Consider the following 24,305-nt stretch of genomic DNA (forward strand, 5'->3'; position numbering starts at 1 on the left):
AAACAGATGGATATGACACAGCTTAGGAAATGCCGAGATGGAAGCATGTATCAGGTGCGAGGGGACCTTAGAGGGATCTAACTCAATTCAGGGGGTGAAGAATGGTGGTCAGGAAAAGAGTTCCCAGAAAAGATGCTGAGCTCCTACTCTTCTTGAAGGAGGAAGCAGCATCAGCAGATGGAGGGTGCTGGGAAGGGTCTCCAGGCATGAGGAAAAGCAGGAGCAAAGTCCCAGAGCAGTGAATCCATGATGCATTTAAGGAAGAAAAAGTATTTCTGCTGGAAATGCAGTATGGGAATGCAGTATGAAATGCAGGGCATGGTCAGGAGTAAAACCGGAGGTCTAGCTTGGGGCCAGATCCTTAAAAATGTTCAAGAATGTAAACTTCATCCTTTGGGGCAACAGGAGCTATGGAAGCACCACAGATAGATGACAGGATGAAATCAGAAAGATCCCTGTGGCCACAATGAGGTAAAGAGCTGGAGAGCAGGACACGGAGATAAAAAACAAGAAGACTCGCATAGAGGCTGTTGTAATAACCCAAATTAACTTTTTGAACTTTTTATTTTGAAATAATTATAGATTCACAGGATGTGACAAAAATAATAATAAGAGATCCCATGTATCCTTAAGTCAGTTTCTTCTAATAGAAACTTACATATCTATAATACATTATCAAAATCAGGAAACTGAAACTAACACAATACTATTTACTAGACTACAGTAGACCCTATTCAAATTTTATCAGCTTCTGCATATCTATAGTTTTATGAAATTTTATCGTGTAATGTATAGATTTGTGTAATGACCACCACAATCAAGATAAAATCCAAGTGAGTTTTGATAAAGACTTGAACAAAAAAAGCTGGAGAAAAGAGGAGAGATTCAATAAATATTTAGAACATAAACTCTAATAGTTAAGAGTACGGATTCTAGAGCCAGACTGCCCAAGAGTACATCCCAGCTCCACCACTTATTAGCTTTGTGGCTTGGGGTGCTGTGTCTCAGTTCTCTTGTCTGCAAAATGAAGGTAATAATATTACTTCCCAGAGATGTAGTGAAAAGTAAATATTATTTATAACAAACAGAACTGTGGTCAGCATATGGTAAATGCTATGAATGTGTTATCTATTACTAGTAAGTAGAATCTAGAGACATAGGGAATGTGGAGGTGAAGAAAAGTTCAAAAAAAGATCAGAACTTGGGCTTAGGTTACCTGGTAGATGACACTGGGATCCACTGAGATAGAAGGATGGGTTTGGGAGGGGTGGCGTCAATAAAATTAGACATACCTTTTTTATCCAAGTGTTGAAATCTCTGGTCCATGTGGTTTGCTCCGAATGTAACATAAGCATGATCACATTAGGAGACTACACGGAATACAGATTGTGGTTTGGGAAACCCCTAACAGGTATGACTGAGAGAAATGTTGGTTATCTGCCTTCACACTTTAGCTTCCACATTATTGACTGAGATTCTCAGGAATCTTGACGTCATTTTTTATCTCCCCGGGTGATTCACACTCTGAGAAATAAATTCTTAACAGCTCTCTTTCTTCAGATTTAGCTGTTGTTGTTATTAACTTGGTCACTGGAAGGTTGAACCTAAAGCAGTCTGCATCCCTCGGATGGCCTCTCTTTGATGTGCACATTATGGAGGGCTGCCATTTTCTTTTTGCTCTAGGCTATGACGAGAAATGGCCAATCAAAATACAGTACTGCATTGCCCTGCGGGCAATGATTGGTCCGGGGTGTAGGCATTTGTGCCGGGCTCTACCAATCCAGATTTGTCTTCTGGAAATTTAAATCATACACGTAGAAAGAAGATGGATCAGCATCTTCTTCTGGAAGGCCCCTAGAGAGAAGGATTCTGAGGGCCTAGCCCCTGCTTTGGTCATTTAGTCTTTTCTTTGTATCCATGAGCTATCTCCATATCCTTTTAATACATTCATTTTCCCCTGTAGTTAGCATTCTTTTCTCTTGGTTGCAACCAAAGAATCTTAACTCTTACATCACTATTGGCAAGGCTACATTGTTGTCTGGAGTATAAAGTGGTACAAACTTTGAAATGTCAATGTGGCAATAGTATCAGTATTACAAATGTGCATATATTTGGCTCAGCAATTTTATTTCTGGTAATTTATATCAGAAAAAATATTTAGACAAGTTCAGAGAGATATATGTCTAAGATACTTATCAAAATAAAAACTGGAAATTAAATGTCCAGGAAAATGGTCATTAGTTGAAAAAATTAGGATATAACAATGTAATAGAATATTATATAGCCATTAAAAATGATGCTATATGCATATTTACTAACTGGAAAAGAACTCCATAAAATATTAAGTAGGAAAATCAAGAATATAGTATGATCCAATTTTCAAAATATAGTGTGAGTATACGCATGTGAGTAGGTATGCATGCATATGTGTATGTGGGTGTGTGTGCAGCCAGAGAAAGAAGTTTGAAAGGACATATGTCAAATTCTCAAAAATGGAGATTATCGGGGCTGGCCTGGTGGCGAAAGCAGTTAAGTGCACATGCTCCGCTGTGGTGCCACGGGGTTCGCCAGTTCGGATCCTGGGCGCGCACTGATGCACTGCTTGGCAAGCCATGCTGTGGCGGCATCCCATATAAAGTGGAGGAAGATGGGCACGGATGTTAGCCCAGGGCCAGTCTTCCTCAGCAAAAAAAAAAAAAAAAAAGAAGAGGATTGGCAGATGTTAACACAGGGCTGATCTCACAAAAAAATGGAGATTATCTCTGGGTGATGAGATATGTCTTATTTTTGTTTTTATCTTTATTTTACATTGTCAATATAACCTTCCACACATTTTATTCATAATCAGATTTTTTTTGAAAAATAAAGTATCTCCTTTTATGCAGAAATCAATGTGTATTTTCTTCTGCTTCGTGGGCACACTTAACCCACAGTTGAGGCAGACTGAAATTGATGTTTTATAGCGAGGAAAAGACATTTGAATATATAATACACTCATATATGCCTTGCGTGGATAAAGAAAGTTGAACCCAAGGCCTTAAATGTGTCATAGTTATAAAAATAGCATGTGTATTAGTTTCCTATGGTTGCCATAACAAATTACCACAAACTTAATAGCTTAAAACAAGATAAATTTATTCTCTCATAGTTTCAGAGGCCAGAAATCCAAAATCAGCTTCACTGGGCCAAGCAATAGGTGTGCACAGGGCTGTACTCCCTCCTAAAGTTCTAGAGGGGAATTATTTCTCGCCTCTTCATTTCTGGCGGCTGCCAGCATTCCTTGCTTTTGGCCACATTTCTGTCTCCAAGGTGACATTGCCTACTCCTTTTCTGTCTGTAGCAACAAACTCCCTCTCCCTCTTTCTTTTTTTTTTTTGTTTGTTTGGTTTTTTTTTTTTTTGTGAGGAAGATCAGCCCTGAGCTAACATCCATGCTAATCCTCCTCTTTTTGCTGAGGAAGACCGGCTCTGAGCTAACATCTATTGCCAATCCTCCTCCTTTTTTTTTTTCCCCCAAAGCCCCAGTAGATAGTTCTGTGTCATACTTGCACATCCTTCTAGTTGCTGTATGTGGGACGCGGCCTCAGCATGGGCGGAGAAGCGGTGCGTTGGTGCGCGCCCAGGATCCGAACCCGGGCTGCCAGTAGCAGAGCGCGCACACTTAACTGCTAAGCCACGGGGCCGGCCCTCTCCCTCTTTCTTATATGGACATTTGTGATTACATTTAGAGTCCAGGATAATCCAGGATACTCTCCTCATCTCAAAATGCTTAACTCAATCCCAGCCGCAAAGACCCTTTTTCCATGTAAAGTAATATTTACAGATTTCATGGATTTGAACTTGATATCAGGGAGACATTTGTTAGCCTACCACAATATGCTATCCTAAAAATAAGAATTACTTCCTAAAGTTGACGAGATTATTGATTTGCGTTTGTATGTATTGGAAACACACACTTGATTGTATTGATTAAAACAATAGCAGAGTAAATTTAATAATACATTTCAAGTTTCAAAGTGAAGCATGCATCACTTCAAAATTCTATGAAGATAACACAAGTATGTATTTGAAAGCTTCTCATTTACAAATTCATGGATCTAATGGGAGAAGAGATGATCATAGTTTTAGGAGGAAACAGATGATGCAATCAGATGGAGTGATTAGAGAGATTAACGAAAGGAAGAGTTTAGTGAAAACAAAAATGGGTAATGATATTAAGAGTGGGAGAAATTATGCCACGCCTAGGTCTGAAGGGGCAAGGAAAGGGAGAGGTTATCGAAATGTGGGGAGAGCTAAGGCTGTAACTGTAGCTTTGGGAGAAGGCTGCAGGACGGGAGCTATGCTCTTTGGTGGAGAACACAGCCACTGTCAACTGCTACCCTGGAGAAAGAGAGCAGATGCCTTACAGTGGACAAACTGGTGAGAAGCCAGTTGACAAGGGAACCCCCTGATGCAGTAGGAGTGACATAATTTTGGAAACAATGACCACTTATATGTATCCCTAGACTAAAAGAAAAAAGGCTTCTCACTAGTTACCTGAATGACAGGCAAGGGACTTCTCACCTCTGGGCCATAGTTTCATCTAAAAAATGAAGGGATTAGATTTCAATCCATATAAGTCAGACTCCTAGAGCAAAATCGGGATGAAGAAAGACGGAAAGTGAATCTGGGGGCAAGCAGCAAATGTCCAGCAAATGCTGCTAGAGAGAGAGAAGAAAAAACCACAATAGCTTCCAAGCAAACGGCGAAGAGTATGTCAAGAAGGCAGATGAGTTCATGTTTCAAACGCTATTGAGAGGTCAAGTAAGATAAGGATTAAGAGATATTCATTATTCTTAAGACAAGGAGGTTCTTGGTGAACTAAGCCAGTGCTGCTTAGTTGCAATGGTGAGAGACGAAGCTGGATTGGAACAGTTTAAAGAATGAAAGATACGAGTGGAGGTGCAGCGCAGTGCAGACGAGAAAACTCTGTCATCAAATTTGCTTGTGATGGGAAAAGAGAAATAGGGCAGTAGCTAAAAGACGACATGGGGTTGAAGAATATTTTTCCCCCAAGTTGAGCAAAATTTTACTCAGGGAAGAGTATTGAATGACAGGATAAAGTTGCGAGGGAGACATGAGAGAACCATGGAGAAGTGTCCTTGTTTCTCATCCAGGAAAGACTGCCCTGGTGAATTCGCACTTCTTCCCACGGACAGCAGGTGGACGTGGAGGGGGATGAATGAGCATAACTGATTCTAACCCAATCCCTTCATTTTATAGATGAAACTGTGGCCCAGAGGTGGGAAGGCACTCATCTGTCATTTAGGTAACTAGTGAGAAGCCCTTTTGCTTTTCGTCTAGGGATACTTACAATTGGTCACCGTTTCCAAAATTATGTCCCTCATACCATTGGGAATATGTCAAATGCTTTGAGATTTTTTACAAATTAAGGCTTTTATTTCAATAATCATGCATTTATGTTTATAGTTGCTATGTATATAGCAGCCCAGCATACTGGCTTTCCATTTATGCTGGTAATATACAGTTTCCTTCTTAGTTAAATGGCTTTAAGCAAAAAACGTTGATTTAAAGAAAAAGTAAGCAGAGTTATACACAGGTTACTCAGATATGACAACAATTATGAAAGTGGGACATGAGTAAATGACGTTTGAGACACACTGCATTACATATGTTGCTTGCTTGCAGGGTTAATTTTGTGTTCATTGATGTAAGAAGGTCTAAAACTCTAAATATTCTATCTACAATCTTAATTTCGAATTACCGCCTGAAGCAATTAAAGATACGAAACACACTTGAAGAACTAAGAAGAAAGGGTGAAACAGCAACTCTCTCCAGCACTTTGCTGAGTGGACAGAGGGATCATCTTAGCAACAGATTTTATCATGTAATTAAAGAGGGATCCCCTGGTTAATTAAATGGAGAGGCGAACTCATTTAAACTGATGATGCTAGGAAGAGATTGCAGTATTTTGCTTTAGCCAAAAAAGTAAATGGATTCAGCTCTGCAACTTGAGTTTTTGCTATCCACCCTATAGTCCATTTGCTGACAAATTTTCAATACTTACAGATTTATTCAGGCCTATTAAAGGCCCCAAAGCAACCAGGAATTGTAATAAATATTTGAACAGAGAGCTGGATGTTTCAAATGCCTAACAAATCATTAGAATCGGAGCTCTCATGCACTGGCTGCTCTTTGTTCTGTGCTCTCTCTTGACACTTGCCCTTTGCTATCCAGTCATGACATCCTTCATGAGCTGAGGGAAGCTCCATTTTCATTTTGAAGAGTTTCCTCTCATCCAGAAAAGTAGTAACTAGGAGAAATGTTTATTAGTCTAGTAAATCATTTTTTCGTAATAATCAGAGCTATATCAACCATCCTTACTATTGCTGTCTAATCAGTCAGCTTGGCGTTGCAAGTGGAATGTTCTAGTCATCCATAGGATAGTAAACCCTTGGTTTTAATAGCCCTTCTTCTAAGCGTCTCAAGGCTTCAGGACACACCCGTAAGTTGCTGAATCCTGAGTCTTTCCACAGCCAGCCCCCTTTTTCTTTTCTCGAATACCGAAAGCTTCAGATTCACTAGCCCCTGCATTGTGAGGACATAGAAGATGTCCCCTTCTCTGGCCATACACATTCTGTCCAGAATCAGGCTCACCTCAGCATTATCTTTCTAGGTGTGCCTGACTATTTTTTAACCTAACCTCTTGGATCATAAATGACCATTGAGATTTGTTTACCATTTGTATTATGTATGCTTTGGGTTTCTATTTCCCAATTCTTTGTCCTGCCCCTAAAAATGGTGTATTACTTTCCTATGACTGTTGTAACAAATTACTGAGTGGCTGAAAACAGGAGGAATTTATTCTTTCACCGTTCTGGAGGTTGTAAGTCTAAAATCCAGATATTCCAGGACCGTGTTCCTCCTGATTCTCCAGAGAAGAATCTTTCTTTGCCGTTCTAGCTTCTGGTGGTTGCCGGCAATCCTTGGTGTTCCTTGGCTTGTGGATGCCTCACTCCAAACTCTGCCTCCTTCACTACAAGACATTCTTTCTCTGTGTGTGTCTCAGCGTCTCTGTCTTCTCTTCTTATAGAGACACTAGTCATTGAATTAGGGCCCACCATAATCCATTATGACCTCATTTTAACTTAACTAATTACGTCTCCAAAGACCTTATATCCAAATAAGGGTCACATTTTGAATTTTTGATTGTTCATGAATTTTGAGGGACGCTATTCAACCCAGTACAGATGCATACCATGATTTCCATTGGCTCTGCTTTGGCTGAGCTTTGGTTTTCCCAGCTTCAGCAACCAGGGGAGCCCAAATGCTTAGCTCTCTGGGCCCTTGTTCAGACCTGACCACTTTCCTTCTTAAACAAGATGCTGTTGCCACCACCATGCTGATATGTCATGATAGCCCGTGACATAGCCCATTTGTTTAATGCGGGAGGACAGCTCTGTTACCTAACTTACAAACCCAGCCTAGCACCCGTGTTTCTCAAAGATCAGGAGGAGCTCCAGCCTATTCCTTTTTCTGAGGTCCTTAGTATATTAAAAACTGAAGAAATCTCAAACAGCGTTAGGAAAATTGGTATACAGTACACATACCACATGGTCCCCCAGGAGAGTCTTCTAGGAGCCTTGTACTTTCGGAATTTACCATCCAGCTTTTGGGCCATCATCTCGCTCACAACTCTGTAAATTGTACACTCTCTGTTTTGTCCAGTTATATTCATCTATAGCCAACGCTGCTACATTGGCATATCGGACCATGCCCAGTCTGCCATTGTGCAGTTCCAAGAAGCCATAGCTGTCCAGAATCTGGGAGATGAAACCATAAACAGGTAGGACTGTGTCCAAGGGATTCTAAGTATAGAGCTGAGTGAGCATAACCGGCAAGGTGCTGGGGAGCTGAGGATAAGCCAAACAGACAGGACAGATGAATGCACAGCCTGCAGGGCCAAGGCTGAGAGACAGAAACTAGGTTCAAAGCATCAGAACCTGAGTTATTAGAGCAGAGTGGTCAGATCAGGACCTAAGAGTAAGAGGCAGAGCCTGGAGAAAGTCCCTGAAGCTTGATTTGTCGATCACTATTTACTTTGCACCCTTCGCTGTGGCTTGGTGCTTTACATTCATTCTATTACTCAACCTTAAACAACCTTGCAAGATAGACATTACGACCTTCATATTACAGATTATAACGCTGAGGCTTAGAGAGGTAAAGTAAACTTTTAAAAGTCATTTTGGGACAGAGCTCAACCCATGAGTGGAGAGGGAGATATTAAGGGATGTAAAGTTGGCTCAGGTAATTAGAATACTATTAGCTCCTTTCCCTGGGCCTCCCTAACTTTATGTTCAAATTAGTACCCAGTCACGCAAAATGGGTGATAATTCGCTATCACATGGCTGGGACAAAAGCAAATAAATGACAAATCAGCTAATTTTGTGTCTGAGAATAGAAACAGCCTCTAATTTTGAGCAGTCTGGGTTTGTCCTGGCTCTTTGTCTCTGTAGACACAAACTAAACTTTCCAACTCCTAACCCAAAGGAATTCTGTGCATACTGCCCTGTGTTTCCCTTGCCAATAAAGGTGTGGATACTCCCAGGATGTGTGCCTGCTCTGAGTATTTCTGTTTGAACTTCCCACAGCTGTGCTTCTTTCATTTTTCTCAAGTCTCTGACTTGAAATGGCTCTCTCAGCCATGCAAGCATTGAACCCCCCAGGTAGGAGTCTACCCTCTTCTCCAGGGCCTGAGAACCCACCCTTAGCTCTGTGCTATTGTAATCACCCAAAACTAGCATACTCAGTCCTTCTTCAGGAAGGGAAGACTCCAGAACTGTCAAGGTACAAAATAGACCCCCCACCTCTTATGCAGAGCAAGTGGGAATCTCTGTACTTGCTGGCCTGTTTTTCCCCCCAGTATCACAGTCTGGCCAGGTGAGTAGAAAGAGCCAACTCTCATCTGTAGGGTGTGGAGAAGGGGGAACTAATTTCTACAACCCTGTTGATGGACGGTGAAAGCAAGGGAGATTCCAAAAGGTCAGGTCTAAACATATGGACAGAGAGCAAGAATTATTACAAAAACCAGGACTGACAGCACAGGACACGTAAGAAATGGCAAGAGGTCTCTGGAGGCAGCACATGGGGCACACAGAGAGAAGGCTTTTTGTGTAGCGTTTGAGGACAAGCCTATGGGTAGGATGGGGGTGGTTAAGGTCACTGTGCTGATTTGAACAAAGAGAAATCCAAGGCCAAGACTAATCCAAACTTTTGTAGTGACTTCATCCTGTAGTCTGTGGTCTGAGTCACTAGGTAGCCTTTCTGCCTGGCTCTGTGCTGCTCATCTCTTCTTGGAGGTGAAAACAAAAAGGTTACAGAAATTCTTTACCCACAAGCAGAATCACTGCTACAGGCAAGTGGATGGTGAAGTATCACTTCCAGGAGGTGTATATTGCAGGCTTGTTGCCAATCCCTGCAGTAATTCAGCTATAGAACATTCATGGGGGCCAAAAGAATTTGTCTGGCTAAGGCCATTAAAATAATAAGAAACTTAGAACACTTGATCCTCTGAAGAATGTATTTAACAGACAGAGCAGTCTATTGGAAGGAGCGTGGACCCATTCAAAGGCATCTTTGGAAAATCCTTTTGCAGTGCCTTTGTTTCTAATCCAGCCAATGGACACCATCACATCTTGTTTTTATGTGTGTTGGCTTATGAAGAGCACACTGGCCTGCTGACTACATGTCTAGTGGCTGTAATTTTGATTAACTTCTCTTCTTCCTTCCTTAACACAAACCTGAAGGTTGACTTTTTGCCTTTTCAAGGCCAGACAGTTTTTTAAGATATTGTCATACTTCTAGAGAAACCCCAAGGGAAATAGTCCCCCAGCAAGATGTAGATGTCCTCTACTCAGGGAGGCAAAGCTATCTCTTTGGAGTGCTTGTCCACTTTGATCCGCTGAGGACTTTTCTGCCGTCAGGAAAAGAGGGCAGAGGTCTGAGACTGCGGGGCCATTACTATTTCTGAGTAGGGAAGGAAATGGCTTCCTAATGGAGATTTGGCTAAGAAGTTTCAATCCAAGTCAGCTCCATGGCCTTTACTTTATCCTCTAAATGCTTTCCTTCTCAATTCTGTTCTCTTCAAAGAAGATAAAGAACTGTCTTATGTTTCTGATTGTAATTTCAAATGTAAAAGAACAGCTGGCCCTTCTGCTGAGGTTGATTCAGACATCTGGTACAGCCATCAAGGAACAGTGCCAGGGGCTGGCGGGATTCCAGTTCTTGTTCCCGTCTCAGCTGACCCCACATCTTCCTGGGGGTTATCAGAGCATCCCTATGAGTGAAGAACAGTATGCAGTTTCTTCCCCTCATGAAGTGCCTGCTATGTTTCTATAAATGGGAAATAAAGAAGGGAGTAGTTTAAACAGTATTTCGTGTTTATAAATTGCTTAGGTTAAAATCTAATAAGGTAATGTTGTGATAGCTGCATGGATCACTTGTGGCTGACATTGGTCAGCTTAAATCTCATATCACAGTCATAATTTCTGAGAAATACTTCCATCCCTAGGTTTTGGCATTTAAACATAGCTTCTAAGCATTGAAAGGAATTCTCTTTGGAAATATTTCTTGATTCATTTTACTTCCTGTTTTTCTAAAGTAAGAAACAACCAGTAATTAAAAGAAAAAACAATCTCAGTTTCTACCTAAGGTAGAAATGATGGATTCCTCAAATCTCTGCCAGAGAGAATATAGTTGTCAGATCAGCTGCCTCATGTATGTCAGTTTTTCCAGGATGTTTGAAGAGTGGAATAAGCTCTCCAGGGCAAGAGCCCTGATTTTGTGTTTTGAGAAAGAGGAATTTATTATAGAATTTCTCACACCAAATTGTATTGTTACCTGTGTTTCCATTTCTGTTCTCCCCCTGGACTGAGACTCCAGAGGGCTGGGCTATTGGTTATTTGTCTCATAAGGTCAGAATGTTACACACAGCCTAGGGCATAGCAGATGGCCGATAAAGTTGTTGAATAAACAAAAATGAAGGAAAGTTGAAGAAAATATCTCTGATAATTTCTTAAATGTACATGATCTCTGGTAAGATGAATCCAATTGTCATAACTGAAATCAGGGATCAGCAAACTACAACCTGAGAACCTAATCCAGTAGCTGCCTGTATTTTTAATAAAGTTTTATTGAAACATAGTCAGGCTCATTCATTAAGATAATGCCTATGGCCACTTTCACACCACAATAGCAGTTGAGTGGTTGTGACAGGGACTGTATGGGCCACAAAGCCAGAAATATTTAGTACCTAGCCCTTGATAGAAAAAATTTTGCTAACTCCTGATTTAAGCAAAAAAAAGAATGTAGCACACAAGTAAATAAGCAACACATAATTACTAAATGCTTGCCATGTGCTTAATACTATTGCAGGATTTACAGTAGATGCAGCAAGATGCATTTTACCTCTCTGAGTAGTAGGTACTTTAACCACTTCAAGGCATTGATTTTAGCAGCTGTGCCAGTGAAGGAGAGAAGGCATCACCCATGTGTTGGAGTGAAATGGACCTCACTGAGATGGAGCAGCTGGTAAATCCAAGAGGAGAAGAGCAAAGGGGACCAAAGAGGTGCAAATGTGGTACTTTGGAGGCAGCAATGATAAATAGCAACCAGAAGAATGTAATTACTGTCCAATCTCTCCCATTCTTATTTTCCTGCAAGAATACTGAGGAAGGCATTGCATTCTGCATTCACTGTAGCATTCTGCATTCACTGTAGTGTAAAGACGAGCTATTTTCCTTGGATACTGAATGGAGAAGTGACTTCAGAAGGCAAGAAGGCTGAAAAACTTGGTGACAGGTTGCAGATATTTGATCTCTGCTGTATGTAATTGTTATCATTTTAAATATTATTGAAGACATACTATGTCTATGCACACTATACTAAGTGCTTCATATTCTTTATTTAATTTGATTATGGTTTTGTGTGGGAAGCCTCATTATTTCTAGAGTATAGCATTGTTATCTTTGCAGTAACTTCCTAAGCCACACAGTGTATGAGTTAGTCAAAGTAGGCTAGGTTATGCTTCAGTAACAAACAAGTACCACATCTTAATGGCTTAACACAGCATTCATTTATTTCTTGTTCTGTTACATGTTCACTGCAGGTCAGCAGGAGTCTCTGCCTTCTGTAGTCACTCAGGAAACCAAGCTGATAGGGGATCCATTTTGACCACCATGCATTGGGAGAATTGCAGCATCTCCTACTGTCTATAACGTGCTTTGTCTAGAAGTGACACAAATCATTTTCACTCACATTTTATTATCAGAATTAGAACCCCCTTCTCTCTGACTCCAATACCCATTATATTTCTACCAGCCTACATGGTTGTATAATATGTCCATATTAATATTATAGTGTGCGTTACAGGTGTTTTTCACCCAAACTCTAAATATACATAGGGGCATGCTGATATTTACTAGTTCAAGAAATATTTATTGAGTGCCTCCTACAAGCCATACACTATCCTAGCCACTAGGAATATAGCAAAAACCAAAATGGATATATTAACCTTCATTGAGCTTATATTCTAGCATGGAGAAAAAAGTAAACACACTAAACTCATAGCTTAGTAAATAAAACTTAGTAAAATACGTATGACAGTTGGTGATAAGTGCTTTGGGATAAATAAGACATGGAAGGTGGTAGAGAATGCTGGAGGCTAGAAGCTGAAATGCTTCCCTACCATAGAGCCCTTTAGCATTTAGGCCTGATCAGGACAGATGGCCTGGGGATCCTGGAAATCTCATGCTGCTTGAAGGAAACTGGTATAAAAGGCAGATTTACATTATTTCTGGTGGTCTCCTGAGGCTGTGAGTGGTAGAGAATCAGGAGGGGTAAAGGTCTTGCTGGGTTCATCTCATTTTCTAAAGCTTCTTTCAGGTGGAGGTGAGGAGGTTGTAAGTGGGGCAGTTGTACAACAATATTCAAAACTTGGACTCTTCTCTGCCTCCTTCAATATAATATGATTGTGGGCAAGTAAATAAAGGTCCATAAAATAAGTCTTCAAGGGATATGATGAAGAGAAGAGGAGGAGTCTGTTAGGCATTAAAAAAATCTGGGCGTGTACCTTATGTGTGTGAACAGAGGTTAGAGATAAGCCTGCTTTGGGCTTGGCTGGTAGAGGATTGCAATGTTTCTCTTCATTTATAATGAGTGACATGTTTGTAATGAATTTTCCTAGCGCAAACTTATGGTCCCTGTTTCCCTCTGCCTAAAATAACTCTTCCATTTGCTCAATTCCACTCCAGTGCCCTCTGGCCCTTTCAGTAGGTCCCACTGGTAGCTCATGAGGTGTTTTAAAACCAAATTATATTCCTTATATTCAGTAATGCCTTTCTCTTTTCCCCTGCTATTTTTCCTCTTGCCATCAATCCTCATGTTAAGGTTTCCAGCAAAGTGTGTGGATAAAAAATATCTCCTTTATAAGTGCTTTTTCTGTTAACCTGGCTCATCCCACCTTGTCAAAACACTTAGCTGTGAGATGGTAACTCCTTTAAGGTCCTGGCTCAGATTTCAATTTACCAGTGACCTTGGGTGGATGAATCACTTTGCCATTGTGACAAAGAAGGCTCCTCAGGGAATCTAGGATTATTCATTTTCTGCTCAGCTACAGAGTAAGAGTTTAAGGATTTCTTAATATTTGAACAGTGCCCTGTCATTGAAAAGAATGATACAAACATCCTATCTGGTTACCTTGATCAGTTAGAGATACAGAGGAAGCTGGTGTCCAGCACCAGCTCAGAGCTCAGGTTTGCCCCTGACAGACCAGAGCACCATTATGGTTCTTCAACTGCACCCTCGTTCCTAAGCTAGCATCCCATCCCCCTGGACTACCCCTTGTCCCCCTACCCCCTCCAACCCACTCCACAATAAAAATATGAGTCATCTCTTATTGAGTGCTTACCACATGCCAACCATTGTGCTATGCATTGTAGTAGGTTGCATAGATAGTCACACTTGTTCACACCTCCAGGTTTCTGTGGTTTCCATGACCTTTGCTATGTGTCTTTGCAGTTCCTCTCATGGAGGCAGAATGTATTTCTTGCTCCATTGATGCTGGGTTTGGTCATATGATTTGTTTTGGCCAATAGAATATGGTGTAAGTAAGGATGTACCACTTCCAAGCCTAGGTTTCAAGAAGCCTTGAATATATTCACTTTATCTCTTGGACCTCCGCCTCTGCTATGAAAACAAGCCTGAGCTAGACACCTGTAAGATGAGAGATATATGGCCTGGTTACCTGAATCACCTTAATAGCCAGCTGACATCTGGTAAATTTCCAGGCCTGTGAGTGAAGCCATTCTAGACCAGCCAGCCTCTAGCTGACTGCAGATACGTGATTGAACCAAATAACGTCAACCAAACCTGGGACAGGCAGCAGCAATGTCGCGCTGACCCACAGACCCAGAAGAAATAAGAACTGGTTTTTATTTTCATTCATGAGTATTGGGGTGTTTGTGATACAATAATAGCTAAATGACAAACATTTTATAAAGATTAGTTTGTTTAATCCTCATAATAATCTTACACAGTAGATTCTAGTACTATTCTCATTTTATAGAAGAGAAAACTGAGGTACAGAAAGTGTTAAGGTCACACAGCCATGAAGTGGTAGAGACAGAATTCCAAACCCAAACGTGTAATAATTCAAAATCTGACATGTTCCACCATATATCACTGCGGACACTCATCCCCTTGCTTTTATGTTCTTCTTTATTTTGAAAGAGAAGGGTTCCATTGCAACCAATATAAATTTGATAAAACTCAGGCTTGTTTTTTTCAAGAAGAAGAATTCCTTTTCAGTTGACTCAAAATGAGAACTTCAGGTAACTGACTTTTCTTGGAGTCTTTTTGTAAAGCTTCTCTGAAGCAAGTGTCAGTGAAGAAATAGACACAGGGCATTTCTGAACTCTTATGGAAACATTTTTTTTGATGGGGGGAGTGAGGAAGATTGGAACTGAGCTAACATCTGTGCCAATATTCCCCTATTTTGTGTGTAAGTCACCGCCAAATCATGGCTGATGAGCGGTGTAGGTCTGCACTCAGGATTCCAACCCACGAATCTGGGCCACCAAAGCAGATCACACCGAACTTAACCAGTAGGCCACGGGGCCAGCCCCCTGGAAACATTTTCTGTGGTAGTAACTTGTTTATGCAAATAGCACTGTTGTCTAGTCTAAAATTTCCCAGTATCCCTTTCTAACGAGTTAACATAATTAGTAGATCCTGTCACTCAGTCATACAAATGCTCAGTCAGGAATACATTTGTTCCTATGCCAAATAACTAATTAGACAGGTCAATACATACATGATCAGCAGGGATGGCTTTGTGAGAACAGAGGAATGAAGCCTAGCTGGGAAGCTGCTAGGAGATAATGGCATATCTCCCAATTTCATGGAGATAATGGCATAAAGCTTGGCACGTTGCTTGGGACTAACTATACTGGTTCTCCATGAAGTTATCCTCAATCCGTGCACCTTTCCTAGAAGAGAATAATTGAATGATCGTTCTTATTCTTATAGGATACACGTAAGAAATGCTTTCACTCTCAAGAAACAGGAATTGGTTTTATTTTTCAGGAGATTCTGATAAATAAACTATGTTCTCTTCAAGTACTCATCCATTGTTAATTTGGTTTTCTTATTTGCAAAGTGCAATATTAAGGCTTTCTTTGTTTCAAGCACTTTTTGTTTTAAACATGCAATAGTTGCTATTCTATCTTATTTGAACGCTTTGTAAAAGTGCAGACAAGGAGTTTCAACATTTCTAGTATGTCATGGAGGTTTTCTATGGCTTAAAGAGAATGAACAAAACGTCTACTATCTTTCTGCTCACAGCCAGTAAATCTGTTATATTACACATTGCTATAATTACTTTTCAGACACACAGCTGAGTGTGAAAAAATTGAATTCTTGTGATGCCTGAATCATTCAGAGCCTTCATGTTTGTTCCGTTGTCAATGACAATTGCATGACATTTTTCTGATTTTCCATTCTATAAAAAGTTGGGAAAGTTGACATTCTTCTTTTGACTCATTCTCACAAAATGGGAACAATTCCTCAATAGGATTTTTTCTTGACAGATTCATGTCTTAAGTATAATTAACCAAGTGAAAATTAAATACAGTTCTTAAAAGCTATCCCATTTAATGTTGTGAATACTAGTACACCAAATAATCCTGTAAGGACTAGAAGTACAATAGAGTTTAAATTTTATTTTTCTACCTTGTAGTTTTATTTAACTTTTATAAATATATTTTGATCCAAGAAGAATGTAAAATTCTTCTTAAGTTATCTAGCTAATACACTCTGTTGTAGTATTAATATTTTCTGTCAATCACTTTCCCTTCATTTAATTATTTAAAAGTTCTTAACAATATTTGGTATACTACATTAACAATTTCCAAAATCACTATTAATTCTTGTAGCATTTTATGCCTGGAATAATAAATATACATTTATATTCAAATGACTGCTACTGTTTTATCATATGTAAAGCACATAAGAAGATTTTTCACTTCAGGGTATATCTAGAATGTGTCCTTATATTTGAAAGCGAATATTCATATGTGAGCCATGAATCAGAATGAAATGCCTTGCTCATTTTACTGACCTGGTTATGCTGTTTAAGTCTGATGGTAACCTGTCATCACGTGACTCTGACCACCACACATTTAAGGGTAGCAGAAAAGGTCTGAAATTGCACGTGAATCTTCAGCCTGAATCTCTCAAAGTCCAATGTTGAGCCTGAAGCTAAAGAGCCCATTTTGGACAAATATCTAGGCCAGAGTTAAACACTGATGCATCCCTAAATAGATTCTGTTGGGAGATATGTTTTAAGACATGAAAAGATATATTTTCCCAGAACGTTTTGGATTTCTATTTTGTATTTGGATGCAGTTCAAAAAGTATCAGAATCTTTTTCCACTCATTCCTACCAAATTTCAAAGGCAATAGTTAGCATATGCCTGTCATAGTTCAGCCTAGTAAGTCAAGCACTTTGCCTATGAGTAAAATAACTAACATTCAGAGAGAACGAAAAGGATGACATAGAACGGAGCATGAAAAACACCTAGAAATGAGGTAATTTAAGGATAGGATGAAATGGTTAAACAGAGGCCAAGACAGTTCCAGTCCTTCAAGATCTAGAGTCTAGGGGAGTTTGGGCAATCAGGCATTTACAATACAGAGATACAGCCAGGACCACCACTGGCTCATAAGGAGGATGTTGTCTATGCCAAAGCTTGACAAATGGAGGTAGACTGGATTTAACCCAACTCTGCCTCCTTGGACTTACATTCTTGCACAGTGGTAGGAGTAGATAAGGGGTACTATATGGAACCAAACACTGTAGAACTACAAAGAAGAGGCATGTAACACCATTTTAAGGGGTTAGAAGGATTCTGAAGAAAGCACTTTTTTTGTAGCCTGACTTTATTGTCTGTAGGCAAGACCAATAACTGAGTCCTGATGAGGACACAGATAAAAAGAAAACCACTTGGAGGTTCAACATTCTCTTTTAAACTTTAAAAATTAACATATTTTGTGAATATCTGGAAATTCCAACGGCAAATTCATATACTGACTCTAATTGAAGCCCATGTTGGTGTCACTTAAATTGTCGTTGAAATAATATATATCCTATATTATAAATCTAGATGATTAAAATAGGCAGCTTTGGGGTCAAAGAGAATTTCACATTTGTGACTTACTAGCTTTGTGATGTTGCCCAAATTATCTAGATTCCTTTAATCTCAACACAGTCTGCTTTAAAATGAGAATAATAGAGTTTACGGAATGGTTAAATGACGTAATGCCTGAAGAGCAGGGTCAAAATTTAGTGCAATACCACCTGGAGTGTGCATGGAATTTAGTTTCTCTATTTCTATAACAAATACAATTTTTTTTGCCACTCTTATTTCCACTGATGGCAGAAATAATTTCAAACTTTCCAATTACAACTAACAAAATCTTTCCTATTGTAAACAGTCTCATTTGGGGATAAAATGAAGTTTGCATTTCTTTCTGAAAGAGCTTTCCCTCCCCTACCTTCTTCTAAAGATGGCATCTGGACACAAGGGGGAGCTCACATAGCCTCAGAGAGTCTCCTGTCTCCAGGGTCTCTTTCTTCATGGCTTCTGTTGACCCACAGGTGAAATGGAGCTCCTTTTGCCTGTTCTCTAGGCATCGGGCTCTGCCCTCCTTGCGTCCACTGCTGAAGTGTTCATAGAGGATCTAACCCAAGGGCCGGCCTTTTAGCACACAAAAGACTTGATGTTCCCACATTGCTGCCTCGGCACCAATTCAGCTCTTTCTTGCAGTACAGACTGTCGGGGACTCAGCAGTCACCTCACTCTTCACCACCGACACTCTCTCAGCCACTGCCCATCTTGTCCTTGGCTTCCCTCTCAGTAGATCTGGAACCCATTGGAAGGCGCGTTGGGTTACTGAGAGTGTCAGGCTTTCTCTCTACTTCAGTATTGATTCTCCCAAGTCTCTTTTCTCCTCCCGTATGAAAGGTTTCTACTTGTCTTTCCTCTCTGGTGCGAACTGTCCCTACACCATACCCCCCTGGGAATTCTTTATTCTAGGGTTAACGCTCTTTCCTTTTCTTGGAATGATAGTATTCATGGCTTAGGGATAAATTTGGAAAGAGCTGCAGGAGAAGGAAATAAAAGAGATTACCAAATATCCCTTTGGAGGTATTGCATAAATATTACCCCATTATATGCAAAAAGTATTTAGCACATTAAAATATAGCAAATAATAAATAGAAACAGTTATGGATTCAAGATTAAAATAACGGAGTAAAGCCAAACCTCAAAATCCCAAGAGGAAAGGCAAGCAAGCAGACAAAAAATAGCTAAAATAGACTAGCAGCAATCCTAAAAATACAGAAAACGTCGGTTGCCAGTAAGAAAGACTGAAAATATTTAACGTTAGTAAGGCTGAGTGTGGTAGGTAGAAGTCTAAAGGCCCCCTCAAATCCCAGCCCCTTGTGTACATGCATGCCTTATATAATGTCCCCTGTTAAGAGTGAGTAGAACCTTAAATATGATGGACTATCACACTCATCATTAGGTTACTAACCAGTTGACTCAGAATTAATTAAAAGAGAGTATCCTGGATGGACCTGACTTAGTCAAGTGGAAGAAGGTGAAGCGTCAGAGAAGAGAGCCTCTGCTCACTTGAGGACAGAAACAGCCTTATTGCAAACTGCCTATAGGGCTCAGGAGGCAAGGACTTGATGGTGGCCTCTGGTTGCTAAGACTGGTCCCTGGCTGGAAGCTAGAAATAAAATGGGGAGCTCAGTTATGCAATCACGAAGAAATTAAATCTGTTAATTTACCAATAAAGTGAATGACTTTTTCCAAGCTCACCAATGGTGAATGGAGGAACCAGCAAAGTCGTGCGCTGACTCCGGACCCATGGACACCATAAGGTAACAAATGCGTATATTGTTTTGAGGCACTAAGTTAGTAGTAATTTGTTATTTGATAGAAAATTGATATCCTGGACTTGGCAAACATCCAAGCACTTCCAAACCCTGCCTTCCACAGAAGCAATGTAAGGGGAAAGGACAGTAAACAGTCCTCCACACACACACACACACACACACACACTCTCACACAAACACACAGAACTCTTACAATACACGTCCAACTTGGAAAGAGATGGAAGGACAGTTACTGTAGTCAGTTCCAGAAGGAGAAGTAACAATGTCCACCAAACACTCCACCCTGACCACCTCTGAGTCCAAGCAGAGCCAAAGAAAAGCTTCGGAGTTCTTAACTTTAGAGGAAAGGGAGGGAAACAGAGAGGAAATACAACAGGGTTATCAACTTCCCAATCTAATTGTCTCCAGCAATATGTAGGGATTTAGGCAAAGAGATGACAAAAATAATAATAATAATAGAAAGAAGATAAGACCTTCAGAGGAGCAGTCAGCAGGCAGAAGAGACACTCATGAAGTTCTTCCCATATCTTGGGAAAGCAGGGCCAGCGGACAAGGTGGAATGATTACCGAGGACAAAGGATGGAAAATGGGATAAAAGAATAACCTGACTGACCCACTCACTGGATGGAAAGTTCCAGTGCCTCATGGTAAATTGGAAAAATTATTTCAGTCCTGAAAGTATTTTTTCATGGGAGCAAGGTACTATGGCTAATATCCAGTGATTCTGTTTTGATTAGTGGTGCCCGTCTTTCAGGTGGTTAAATGTTTCGGGGTACAGTCCAACTAAGGGGAATAAACTTGGCCATGAGACATGAGAACAACACTTGGGTTCATTAATAAAGGTGCATTAATAAAGGCATCTAACCCCATCCAATCCTTCCCACCAGTGGGATCCTGGTAAGTGTTTAACAGCCAGTTCCCTGGGGGGAAAAATGTATGCATATATATATACGTATATGTGTATATATATATATATATATATATATATATATATACACACACACACGCATAGGTTTATAAAATTTGTTCTGATATGAAGGATGTGTAATACACAAGTTAAAAATAATAAATTTACAAATATTATTTACAAGTAATAGTAAAATATGGACTACATTCCATAGAGTCCATTGATTCTTATAGTATATTTTTGTGAATTTTTGCTGAACTCTTGTACCCATGGCCAAACTCTGGTTGTAATTGACAAACGAGTGTAGTTCCAACATGGCCGTTCATTGATATTTTTCTTTATTTTATCAAATAAGAATAAAGTGAAACCACAAAGATGTTTGTGATTTGGAAGTAAAGTGAAAAACTTCTTTCTGAATTGGGTAGTTTCCAAATACTGAAAACGTATTTTCTCAATTATCTGTGCTAATAACAATGTAATGGCCAAAAGCACAACACATTTAAGTTTACCCTGCATTATTAACATTCTCTCCATCACTTCATTGAGTCTAGAGCATCAACAAAATGATAAGTTAAGGCCTGATTTGTAGCATTTGCCAATTTCCGTGATGTAAAAACTCTCATCACAGCCAATTTCAAGCAATGAATGGGATGTCACTGAGTGCACAGAAACTGGCCTAAATAACCTCAATAGCATGGATAATAGCAAAATAGAGTAAGTCATCAGGAAAGAAGAGTTTTGAGGATGTGTTACCTTTGTTTTTAATATAATATATTTATTTGTAAATTAATATAATTTAATATTTAATGATGGCCATATATTTTTAACAACTGATTCACAAAAATACTAAAAATTTAACAACCTGCTCTCATGAGCTGGTATGAGCAGGCTTCAGCACCCGAATGCTTCCTGCTCTATTCTATCCCTCAGGCTACCTAAAAAATACTTTTAAGTTTTAAATTACAAAAAGAGAAAAACAGTTCTCAACTGGACTGGGAAGGAAGTCCATGAGAATTCACCCACTCTGTTTTAAACCCGGACGCCACTGCCCAGTGAAGTGCATCCGGTATAACAGAGAAAGAAGAAAAGAGGGGGAGAGGTATAGTGTTCCCTCCGAGCATGTGCAGTAAAATAATGGGGAAAAGCCCCACAGCGTGGCAAAAACAGATGACAAATCAGGGCCGGCCCGGTGGCGCAGCAGTTAGGTGCGCGCGCTCTGCTTTGGCGGCCCAGGGTTCCCAGGTTCGGATCCCGGGCGTGCACCGATGCATCACTTGTTGAGCCATGCAGTGGCAGCGTCCCATATAAAGTAGAGGAAGGTGGGCACAGGTGTAGCCCAGGGCCAATCTTCCTCAGCAAAAAGAGGAAGATTGGCATCAGATGGTAGCTCAGGGTTTGTCTTCCTCACAAAAAAAAAAAAAAAAAAAGCAGATGACAAATCTATTCTGGAAGAAAATATAAGCCTTCATGAAAAAAGAAAAAGCTCCTGGAAGTGCTTCAAGCTATAAATAAACCAGATAAGAACATGAATTTAAGAAACAAGGGCTTAAAGATAAGGTAAAAATCCAGAGGATGAAGAATAAACAAAATGAGATGAAAACAGAGATTCAGTGTTAAGGAAATAAATTGAGGACAAAAACTTCACAATTACAAATAAATTAAAGTATTTTTAAACAAACAAGCACATAAGTACGGAAGCATGGATGACAACCAAATTGCTGACAAGGAGGAAAAGCTAAAGATAGAATATAGGATGCAGAGGGAAAAAAAGACTAATATATTAATATAATTATAGAAAAGAAAATAGATGTCATGGTAGACAAAGATGTCCACCAAAAAGATAATGGATGTTCTTAAAGAAGAAAACCCAACAAAGGAAAGAGAAAGTGTCGTCGATGTCAGAATATATTCCTGAAATGAATGGAAAACTAAATAAGCAAATTAAAAGGAAAATCAATATAAACAACTGGCAAGAAGACACATTCTGGACAAGAATTGACAACACCAAATGCTGGCGAGATTGTGGAGCAGTGGGAACTCTCATTCATTGCTGGTGGGCATGCAGAATGGTACGGCCACTTGGAAGACAGTTTGGCAGTTTCTTACAAAACTAAAAATACTCTTATCATACAATCCAGCAGTTTCACTCCTTGGTATTTGCCCAAATGAGTCTAGAACTTACGTCCACACAAAAACTTGCACCTGGATATTTATAAAAGCTTTATTCATAATTACCAAAACCTGGAAGCAACCAGGATGTCCTTCAGTAGGTGAGTTGATAAATAAACTGTACATCCAGACAATGGAATGTTACTCAGTGCTAAAAGAAATGAGTTGTCAAGCCATGGAAAAACATGGAGGAAACTTGAATTTGTATTACTAAGTGAAGGAAGCCAATCTGAAAGGCTACTTACTATCTGATTCCAACTATAGGATATTCTGGAAAAGCTAAACTATGGTGATAGTAAAAAGATCAGTGGTTGCCAAGGGTTAGGGGGAGGGAGGGATGAATAGACAGAACAAAGGGTATTTTTAGGGTGGTGAAACTACTCTAGATGATCTACAATAGTGGATACGTGTCATTATGCATTTGTCAAAACCCACAGAATATATAACACCAAGAGTGAACTCTAATGTAAGCTATGGACTCTTGGTGATAACAACATGTCAGTGTAGGTTCATAGATTGTAACCAATGTACCACTGTGGAGCAGAATGTTGATAATGGGGGAGGCTGTGTGATTGTGGGAACAAGGGCTATCTGGGAAATCTCTATACTTTCCACTCAATGTCACTGTGAACCTAAAACTGCTCTAAAAAATAAAGTCTATTCAAAACAAAGAAAAAAAGGAAAACAAAATTAGAAGGGTAGAGATATTATTGAAATATTCATTCTCTCAGATCATGAATTGATTTGTGCCAAAGGAGAAAATAAGATGTTTTTATGAATTGTAGAAAGTAGTGTATTATGTGGTTCACCAAAAGACAAATTGATTCTTTTTTTTTTAATTAAAAAAAAATTTTTTTTTTTTAATTTTTTCCCCAAAGCCCCAGTAGATAGTTGTATGTCATAGTTGCACATCCTTCTAGTGGCTGTATGTGGGACCCGGCCTCAGCATGGCCGGAGAAGCGGTGCCTCGGTGCGCGCCCGGGATCCGAACCCGGGCCGCCAGCAGCGGAGTGCGCACACTTAACCGCTAAGCCACAGGGCAGGCCCCAAATTGATTCTAATGAGTACAAATGGATGTATGAATGAATCCTCTTTTTTTTTTAATAAAGGCATTTCAAGAAAGTAAAGGGCACAGAGTTTGCCATGTTCTTGGAACTGGTCATTGTCACCATTTTCTTCATCACTGGATCTTTTAACTTCCCCCTATTGTTTAGCGATATAAGGGTTTCCTCTCCTAGAGACTGGACCAATTATAGACTTACAAATTTAGAAATAATTCTAAGGAGTTTGGTTCTATATAGAAATATCTATTATTCAGTCTAAATAGTATTAAGAATTCCTTGTCCTGGGACTGGCTGGGTGGCACAAGCGGGTAAGTGCGCACACTCTGCTGCAGCGGCCCGGGTTTCACCGGTTCGGATCCCGGGCGCACACTGATGCACCGCTTGTCAAGCCATGCTGTGGCAGTGTCCCATATAAAGTGGAGGAAGATGGGCATGGATGTTAGCCCAGGGCCAGTCTTCCTCAGCAAAAACAGGAGGATGTTAGCTCAGGGCCGATCTTCCTCACCAAAAAAAAAAAAATTCCTTGTCCTTATTCAAATAATATATTCTTAAGATAACGTAGAAATGAAGAAAGAAATGTAAGTCTAAGGAGTCAACAGGGTAAACATTGGGCAGGGATTTTGAATACTATACCATCCCTAATAAAT

At 39.9% G+C, this 24,305-nt stretch overlaps 1 pseudogene; it reads right to left on the reverse strand.

Annotated features, from left to right (window-relative positions):
• The window catches only part of LOC131420945 (methylmalonic aciduria and homocystinuria type D homolog, mitochondrial-like), a 64,548-nt pseudogene that overhangs the window by 23,896 nt on the left and 16,347 nt on the right, over positions 1-24,305 (reverse strand).

This window comes from Diceros bicornis, chromosome 2, assembly GCF_020826845.1.
Source record: "Diceros bicornis minor isolate mBicDic1 chromosome 2, mDicBic1.mat.cur, whole genome shotgun sequence".
Classification (NCBI taxonomy): domain Eukaryota; kingdom Metazoa; phylum Chordata; class Mammalia; order Perissodactyla; family Rhinocerotidae; genus Diceros; species Diceros bicornis.